The 10,162-nt window shown below is 47.0% G+C and overlaps 1 pseudogene; it reads left to right on the forward strand.

Annotated features, from left to right (window-relative positions):
• Positions 1-7,750: 7,750 nt before the first annotated feature.
• Positions 7,751-9,891, forward strand: LOC111828346 (annotated as a pseudogene).
• Positions 9,892-10,162: the final 271 nt, after the last annotated feature.

The following is a 10,162-nucleotide window of genomic DNA, read 5'->3' on the forward strand; positions in this document are numbered from 1 at the left end:
ACAGCATGGATGGAACTTGAGAGCATTATGCTAAGTGAAACAGGCCAGTCAATGAAGGAAAAATACCACATGATCTCACTCCTTTCGTGGATAATTAAGACCATTACAAACTTTCGAACAATAATAAATACAGTGGCAGAGCTGCCTCAAACTGATTGTCGACTGCAGTGGGAAGGCCAGGGAGGGTTGGGGACAGGAGGGAGGGGAGTAAGAGATCAACCGAAGGACTTGTATGTATCCATATAACCATAACTAATGGACATAAGACACTGGGGGGTAAGGGAGGGCAGGGTCTTGTCAAGGGTGGGGGGGGGCGGGAAAAAGGACACTTATGTAATACCCTTTGTAATACTTTTAGCGAAAAAAAAAAAAGTACAAGGAGCAGTGAAAAAAAAAAAGAAAAGAAAAGAATCCCATTTACTTTAACATCATAAAGAATAAAATGTATAGGCCATATATGTGTGTGACCAAGAGTTGAAAGACCTTGGAAACTAAAAGACACTGTTGAAAGAAATTAAAGAAGACACAAATACATGGAAATATATTTTGTGCTTATTGATTGGAAGAATTAATGTTTTTCAAATGTCCATAATGCTTGAAGTGATCTACAGATTCAATGTAATTTCTATCAAAATTCCAATGGCATTTTCACCAGAAATAACACACAAAAAAAATTCTAAAATTTTTATAGAAACACAAAAGTCCCTGAATAGCCAAAGCAGTCTTAAGACAGAATAACAAAGCTGGAGGCATCACACATCCTGATTTCAAACTATATTACAAAGCCATACTAATCAAAACACTGTGGTATTGGCATAAAAACAGACATAATAATCAGAAAACCGAGACCCCATAAATAAATGGTCAGTTAATTTACAACAAATGAGTCAAAAATATACAATGGGAAAAGGATATTCTCTTCATTAAGTGGTGCTGGGAAAACTGAACACCCATGTGCAAAAGAATAAAATTAGACACCATACACAAAAATAAACTCCAAATGGATTAAGACTTCAGCATATGACCTGAAACCATAAATTTCCTAGAAGAAAACAAAGGGGTAAGCTCCTTGACATTGATCATGACAATGATTTTGTTATTTAACACCAAAAGCAAGGAAAGAAAAGCAAAAGTAAATAAGTGGGACTACATCAAAATAAAAAGCTTTTGCACAGCAGAGGAAGCTATCAACAAAATGAAATGGCAATCTTTAGGATGGGAGCAATCCATAACCTATATAATAAGAGAGGAATATGCAAATTAGGACAAGACTCCATAACAGTCATGACTGCTTGGACAGGGGTAAGGGGGAGGGAGGAGTGGGCCTCCAGCCAGGACATGAGCCTGTGGTGCCTCCTCTGGAGTTGGGGAGTTAATGACTGACAGGCTTGGTCCTCCTCCAACAACCCTTTCCAGCAGGCATGGGGTTGCTGAGACCCAGGCGGGCCTCTGGTCACAGATCCACAGCTTTATGAGACCAACTCTACCAGACCACCCAGAGGCCATGTGGCTGGGCCACAGGGTGCCCGTTCAAAATGTGACACAGAGAGGAGGCATGGGAGGAAATCCAGAGAATGGGATGTGGGGGCTCAAGATTCACTTCCTTTGGGCTTTATCCTTCTTGGCCTTGGTCCTTTTCTTTTGGGCCTGGAGCGCAAGCACTGCAGGAGAGAGGGATGGATGAAGGCTGAATGTGGAACAAAGGAGGTGACTCAGGTGAGGGTGGAGACCTAGCAGAGGCACCAGGCCCACTGCGGGCCATCTGAGGGAGTGCCAGCGAAGAGGCAGGTGGGCCAAGGGACGCAGAGCAGCGCTGCAATACCCTCTATGAGGACACCCCACAGAGGCGCTGCGTTCACCAGCAGGCTCTGGGTGACATATGCAAATGCGACTGCAACCTCTAACATTCTGTGCAAAGAACTGACCCTTTGCCCCTCTGGGTGCCAGGCTTGCTAGGAGTGTGCTGTCACCAATGCCACAGATCAAAGGCAAAAACCTGGCGAGGCAGGGTGCACCAGAGGGAGCTTGGCCCGGGGCAGGGGATCTGCGTTCGGGGATCTGCCTCGCCTGCAGGGAGCGAGGTTTTGCAGTGGCCCCAAGACATGGGTTGTCCAGGCTGGGAGCAAGGGTCATGGAAAGACACCCGGGGGGTGGAGCGTGGACCCACAGCCCTGAGGCAGGGGTTGAGGGGTGGGGCCACCTCAGTGGAGGGGTGCTGCACTGCAAGGTGCCCCACTGACTGACACAACTGACTGATGTGATTCAGGGAAGCTCCTGGTGCTAACCTGGCCTCGCCCGGGTGGCAGCTTTTGCACTTCAGGGGAGGGGTCTCCTGCCCCTGCTTTGGCCCAAAAACAAGCCCGAGCCAGAACTGTCCCAGGGCGGCGCATGCCTGTGTGGTGAGTGGGAAGCCTATCACCTGCTCCAGAGAAGGAGAAGGGGGGACAGTAAAGAATGGGGGCGGGGGTGGTGGAGAGGAAAGAATGTGGGAGTATCTGTGATGAAGAGGTGCTTGAAAACTAGGTTCAGAACCCTGACGGGGAGTTTTGTTCTGTTTGCCCGCAGCTGCCCCTTAGGAAAGGGCAGAGCTAGCACGGCTGTGAAGGCTCCATGAGCGCTGAGTCCAGTTCCGCAGCCAACTAAAATTGTCCTCAGTTTCCTGGTCTGTAAAATAGATTAAGCGTGTCCCAGTGCCTTCCCTGAGCTTTGAGGGCCAATTGAGATACAGTGGGGCCTTGACTTATGAGTGTCCTGACTAACGAGTTTTTCAAGATACGAGCCGTCTCTAGGCCGATTTTTTGCTTTGAGTTGCAAGCTAAAATTCGGGTTATGAGCCAGCTTCAGATACCCCACCGCTAGTTGACGCAGCGAACGTCACAGTGAACGCCACAACATCAGCCCAGCATCATGTGTCTCACGCGTTCACTTTTTGATTTGACATACGAGCTCCGTCACCGAATGAATTAAACTCGTAAGTCAAGGCCCCGCTGTACTATATAAAGAAAATGAGGGAAGAAGTGAGAAAGAAAAGGAAGGACAAGCAACACAAAAGAAAGATTGGAAGAAACCTTTAAATCTATTGTCACTTAAATAGGGAATAGAGTCAACAGTGTTGTAATGACCGTATGATGCCAGGTGGGTACTGGAAATATCGGGGAATACTTTGTAAAGTATATGATTGTCTAACCACTATTCCGTAACTAATATAAAGACTGAAACTAATACAAAATAATATTGAATGTAAAGAAATGAAAATAGGACTGAAATTTTTATAAATTTCACAGTTTAAATAAAGGCTGTAAAGGAAGGAAGGGGGAGAATAAAAATAGTGTTTTTCATTTTACCACTTTGTCTTTTCAGTACATGAAAAAGACAATTGTCTGTATATGGTGCTTTTATATTTTTCTAAGTCATTATCTCATTTGATGTTCAGGGAAACTTAAAGACAAGATAATTATTCCCTCCACTATTCAAAGAAAGGAAATCTTGGTGTCTGGCCCCAATGATTCAATTGTCAAGCCCTTATTAAAAAGCAGAGTTAGTGAAATTTCCTGTGAAGGGTTATATCTATATTAATAAAAGCCTTAGGGGTGATCAGGCCAGGAGGGGAGGGCAGTTGAGGGAAATCAGGCCAGCAGGGGAACAGTTAGGCATCAATCAGGCTGGCAGGGGAGTGGTTAATGGGCAAGCAGGCTGGCAGGCAGAAGCGGTTAGGGGCAGTCAGGCAGGCAGACAGGCGAGTGGTTAGGACCCAGCAGTCCTGGATTGTGAGAGAGATGTCCGACAGTTGGACATCTATTGAGGGGTCCCAGGTTAGAGAGGGTGCAGACCAGGCTGAGGGACACCTCCCGCCCTGTGCACAAATTTTGTGCACTGGGCCACTAGTATCTGATAAGGGGTTCATATCCAAAATATATAGGGAAAACATATAAATCTGTAACAACCCTAATCAATCCATTTTAAAAAACGGGCAGAGGAACTGAATAGACATTTTTACTAAGAAGACATATTAATGGCCAACAAGAAAAAGTGCCAAATATCACAAATTATCAGGGAAATGCAAATCAAAAACTCAATGAGATATCACCTCACATGTGTTACAATGGCTATTATAAAAAGTACAAGATATAATAAGTGTTGGTGAGGATTTGGAGAAAAGGGAAACCTTGTACACCATTGGTAGGAATGTAATTGGTGCAGTCACTATAGAAGACAGTATGGAGAGTTATCAAAAAATAAAAATAGCACTATCATATGATCCATATGGAAATCTATTGAAAGGCAATGGAAGCAGGATCTGGAAAAGACATGTTCATTGCAGCATTATTCACAATAGCCAAGATATAGAAACACCCTGTCTACAGATGAAGAGATGAAGATTATGTGAGATATATATATCTACAGGGGTGGGGAAAAGGTTTACAGTTGTGAGACAAGAAACAAATAATGCGATAAACAATAAATAATCATACAGGAATAAACTGTATTTTGAATACTCACAACTGTAAAGCTACTTTTGACGTGTGTGTGTGCGTGTGTGTGTGTGTGTGTGTGTGTGTGTATTCTTCCATGAGGATTAGAAGAACATGTTTCCATTTGCATGGACTTATGAACATTTGCTAAGTGAAACTAGTTATACAGAGGATAATAAATACTATATGATATCACTTTTTTAAAGTATATCTTTTATTGATTTCAGAGAGAAAGGGAGAGGAAGAGAGAGAGAGGGAGAAACATCAATGATGAGAGAGAATCATCAATTGGCTGCCTCCTGCACACCCGCTACTGGGGATCGAGCCCACAATGCAGGCATGTGCTCTGACTGGGAATCACACCCTGATTATCAGGGGCTAGTGAATGGGGGAAATAGGGAGATGTTAGTTAAACTGTACAAAATTCCAGTTAGAGATGCATAGGTTCTGGAGATCAAATACACAGCATAGTGATTATCTATACTAACTAGAGGCCCAGTGCATGAAAACTCATGCACACAGGGGGTCCCTCAGCCAGCTTGTGCCCTCTCATAGTTTGGGACCCTTGGGGGATGCCCACCTGCTGGCTTAGGCCTGCTCCCTGAGAACAGATAATCTAAAATAAATAATCATATCCTTGGGTAAGAATTTTTTTTTAAATATATTTTTATTGATTTCAGAGAGGAAGGAAGGGGGAGAGAGAGAAAGAAATATCAATGATGAGAGAGAATAATTGATCAGCTGCCTCCTGCACGCCCCCTATTGAGGATTGAGCCCGCAACCCAGGCATGTGCCCTTGACCAGAATCAAACCTGGACACTTCAGTCCACAGGCCAATGTTCTATCCACCGAGCCAAACCGGCTAGGGCAGTGGTTGGCAAACCATGGCTCGTGAGCCACATGCAGTTCTTTGGCCCCTTGAGTGTGGCTCTTCAAAAAATACCACATGTGGGCTCGCACATACAGTGCGATTGAAACTTTGTGGCCCTTTGTGGTCCATGTGCAGAAGTTGTTATTTTGTGGAAGAGCCACACTCAAGGGGCCAAAGAGCTGCATGTGGCTCGCGAGCCGCAGTTTGATGAGCCACAGTTTGCCGATCACTGGGCTAGGGCATGGGTAAGGATTTTTTAAAAAGGTAATGGTCACATGAAAATTCACTGCTGGCTGGGCTGAAGGGACTGGGGGACTCCAGCGGCAGGTGTGCAGAGTGGCCAGACCTGCCTGCACACCTGAGGCCCCCTACCACGAGTCTGAGGGGACTGGGTGCTGCCATCTTGTGACTATAGGTGCCGCCATCTTATGAGGGCATGACAGTCAATTAGCATATTCCCTCTTTATTACATAGGATAACAGGGTAATATGCTAATTAGACCAGATAGACCAGACGTCTTCCAGATGCCATTCCAGACGTCCTTCCTGACAAATCCAGGGCATGGGCAAAGCCTGCGGCCAGCTAGAGGAAGAGAAGCCTGGGTCCTGGGTGCAGGGTCTGAGGCAGGAGCGGTTTGGGGTGATCAGGCCAGCAGGGGAAATTTCCCATCCCCTGCCTCAGTGGTGAATGTTCCTGTCTCTTTAAATTGTCACTGCTAGGCACCCTGGACTTTCTGCCTCTGTGGTCTGAGAGGCAGGACATTTCCCCATGTGCTGGGAGGAAGAGCCTGCTGCACTTACAACTGGAGGACACGCAGTAGGTTAGGGTCTTCTGGGGCCAGACTCAGAGCCTGTCACTGATTCTGCAGGAAACATGAGTGCCAGCAGGGGAAGGGAGCAGGCCATGGAGTAGGACCTTTGAGGACCAGGAAGAATTCAGTGTCTGCCAGAAGCTCACTGAGTGAACACTCCATTCTAGTAGGTACCAGGCACGGGAGCAGGATCTAGAAGGAGTACTCACACTCTGGGTGTGTAAGGCTGCCTGAGTTTCACACACAGCAACTTGAGGAGCAGTGACAAGCATCTCCTCCAGCCTAGATGCCCAGGCTCTTGCTTGTGCTAAGCTCCCTCCTAACCTACTCTCCTAACAAGGAAGGAAGGAAGGGGTATGCTTACTCTCCTGCAGGGACCAAAACACACTTTAGAAGACAGCAAAGCCTCCCCATGTGCATATCCAGCAAGGCAAAGAGATTTCTGAGGACATATAAGTGAGTCTAAACTCAGAACACATTAAAGTGAAAATCTGTGTGTATCTGGGCTGAACCACCTAAAACACTCCAGTTTCCTCCAAGTGTCCAGAAAGCAACTTGCAGGAGATGGCAAAGGTCATTGCCATGGTCTTCCAATACTTGCCCTTAAACACATGCTCCCCAATACAAGTTGCCCAAGACTGTGTGTATGGCTGTGCTCTCTGAACTCCCTCCCTTCCTTTACATGACAAAGGGGTTGGACTAGGAAATCTGATCCAGACACTGAGATCAGGAACTGAGTGCATCACAATCATTGGCCTGGGTGTGGGGGTGCTTATATTCTGAAAGTACAGGTATGTGAACCAAAATCTCTGAGAAATACACATTTGACAGAATCCCCTAGATAATTCCCAGAAACTGGAGGTTTAGGAAGTCCTGGACTAGGTGAATAAAATCAGTCCCTTTGAGGTTTAACATATAAGATCACACATGTTTTTCATTCCTCTATGAGAGTATGTGTTTGTAACTCCAGATTTCAGCTCCCTGGACCTCTCCAGGAACTTTCTAAATCCCAGCTTACCCACCTACTGTCAGTTCCCGGAACCTTCTCATCTCCACTTTGGCCAGGACTCCTTGCATTAGCAAAATTTCTGGCCTTTGCATCTGTGGCTCTTTCTCCATTTCTGCTCTGGTGTCAGTCATGGGAGTGTATGGATTTCCATGGGGATGGACATTATGAAGGCTTTGGGGTGGGGGGTTCCTGCAGAAATATGAACGCCTTTAGATTGAGGACCAGGCCAGCCCATCATCTAAGTCATTTGGCTAGAAACAAGGTATTCAGTTCACCTCTCTCTTGGCTTCTCCTTATGCAGTGCCAACTGGAGAGAACAGTCACCTGTGGTGACCAGATGGACAACGTGAAGAGGTGAACATAGAAATGGAAGGTGAAGCACAGAGAGGACTCAGACAGCATGTGTGGGAGGCTGGGACAGTTACAGGCCTGAGGGCACAAGGCAGCTGGGAAAGGCCTGACATCTGCTCTCTGGAGAGCATGTGAGTGAGGGGCTTCACTGGGCTGAGGCTGGAGAGGCAGACTGAGGACAGACTGCACTGTGCACAGGGACTCAGTGAGCATAGAATGTTCGATTGTATTAAACGATGACTGATAGGCTGGAGCCATTTTACTTGGAGAAGCCTCAGCTTTGGGGCAGGATGTCAGGAGTTGGAGGGGAGTGTCCCAGTCTCTCCAGGACACTGATCATATTTAGAGGCATTGAGACAGGACAGTAAGTTGACTTCCCAAGAGCAGAGTCAGAGCCTGCAGCTCACCTGGGACATAGGTTTCTTCTTCACTTTCCAAAACCAAAACTCCAGTTCTCTTCTTGTTTGTCTCCCAGGCCAACAGCTCTAAGTGTTTCACTATCACAGAGCAAGTTTTCTAGTTCTCATGGTTTTCCAAAGTCTCCCCTGGCTGCTGAATCTCTTGGTAAAAAGTAGTATCTACAGCTTTGGTCACTAACATAGAATTACTTGGGAAAATCTAATATCTAAAACTTTCTCACTACCGTAAGTGTTACAACCTCCTGTCTGCCCTTTGAATTTGATGTCCCTGAAAAAACAAAACCAAAGTCTCCAAACCCTCTCAGAGTATCATTCTAAATCCAGCCCAGGTCCTTCCAATGTTCTTCCCTATATTCTGACATTCTGAGGAAGTGGGAAGCATGAACTATATCTGTGTGGTGTCACCAGTTCTTTGGATTTGGCCCGGTACATTATAGGTAGTTAAACCTATTGAATGAATGAATGAATGAATGAATGAAATTGTATTTGGGACTCTTTCGGGTAAGCATGGGAGGACAGAAGAGATGAAGAAAATGCCTATGATAAAAATATGTGCACTGCATACTTGCCCCCTGGTATGAGCTCTGTGAGGGGAATGGGCAAACTCAGGACTAAACAGATGACTCCAAACATGTTTAAGGTGAAACAGTAAGAGCCCTGAATGTGCATTTTAGCTGAATCTGTGCCCCTTCCCAGCTGGGAGATATGAACTTGACTAGCTTATAATTCCATTCCCCAGGTATAAAGTGAGGATAATAAACCTACTGTGATCTCCATGGAAGAGGATGAAGAAGATATCAGATCATGCACTGGATGAAGTGTGACTCACCAGGTAGAATGTTAGAGAACCAGGATGGAGGTTTAAACGGGTGTCTTATTAGCAGGAAGTAGGTTTAAGAGGAAGGGGAGTGTGGAGAAGAGAGAGGAGAGAAGGAAGAAGGAAGGAGGTGACCTCATCTAATCCTCTCAACACCCCAGAAGAAACAACTCAATACTCTTAGTCCCATTTTTGTACAAATTTTTAACTTTTACATTAAGCAACTTCCAAGGTGGCACAGCTGGCCGAAGGCAGGGCTGTGTGTGAAACCCAGAGTGTCTGAGACTCCAGCCAACTCTCTATCCCCAGGCTACTAACTCCTCCTGACTGTTTTCCCTGGGCTGGAATCTGGGAGAAGTATGGCTGAGGCCACTGAAGCCTCAAATAGGGACAGCTCTGCAGGGTGTGGACCACCAGGGATAATGAAGGTGAGGTTGTGTCTGGAATGATGAAGGGGACTCCCCTAGAGAAATGCCCTCCAGATGGTGAAGCCAGGGTCACAAGGATAGATGGTGAAGATCCTCCTGAGTTCATAAGGCTTTGGTTGGAAAAGCAGAGTTAAGACACTGTTGTTCCAAGGGCTTCCAGGTCCAGATAACCAGGACACATTGCATTTAAGGTTTGGAAGCTCACAGATGACTTTTCCTCCAGGTTCCGAAGACACTACACAGGCCCTGCAGGAGCCGGGGCTGAGGCTCATTCTGGTGGGGTAAACAGGGGCTAGGAAGAGCGCTACCGGGAACAGTATCCTGGGCCACAGGCCCTTCCTCTCCAGACTCACAGCCACTCAGTGACCAGAGCCTGCGAAGTGGGGAGGTGCAGGTGGGAGAGGTGGCACGTGGAAGTCATGGACACCCCAGACCTTTTTAGCTCCCTAGTTCCCAGGGCAGACCATGAGGTGTGAGAAGATGCTACTTGCTGTCCATGCCTGGGCCCCACGTGCTGATCCTCGTGACTAGGTGGGCTGCTTCACTGCACAGGATCAGCCGGCCATGAGTGAGCTCAAGGTCCTGTTCGGGGACAAGTGGTGGCATACACCATCGTGCTGTTCACATGCAAAGAGGGCCTGGATCAGGACTCTCCGCAGGATTTCCTGCACCACACTGACGACCTTCCACTGTGGGCTCTGGTGGCTGAGTGAGGGGGCACCTTGCACAACTGGGCAGTGGGCAGTGACCTAGAGGCCCAGGTGCAGGAGCTGCTGGTGCTGTGGAGCGATTGGTGCTGCACCACTTGGGTGACCCCTACTCCAATGTCGTGTATCACCTGGCGCAGGCGCTGGCTTTCTAGAGTCCTGAGGATCATCCGCCACAGGTGGCAGCAAAGCTGGTGGGCTGCCTGTGCAGGCTATGAGGGCACGGCTTTTGTTGTGGCTGCACATGTGGATGGCAGCAGGGAAACTGTGCACAGCT

Source organism: Myotis lucifugus, unplaced genomic scaffold (assembly GCF_000147115.1).
Source record: "Myotis lucifugus unplaced genomic scaffold, Myoluc2.0 scaffold_336, whole genome shotgun sequence".
NCBI lineage: Eukaryota > Metazoa > Chordata > Mammalia > Chiroptera > Vespertilionidae > Myotis > Myotis lucifugus.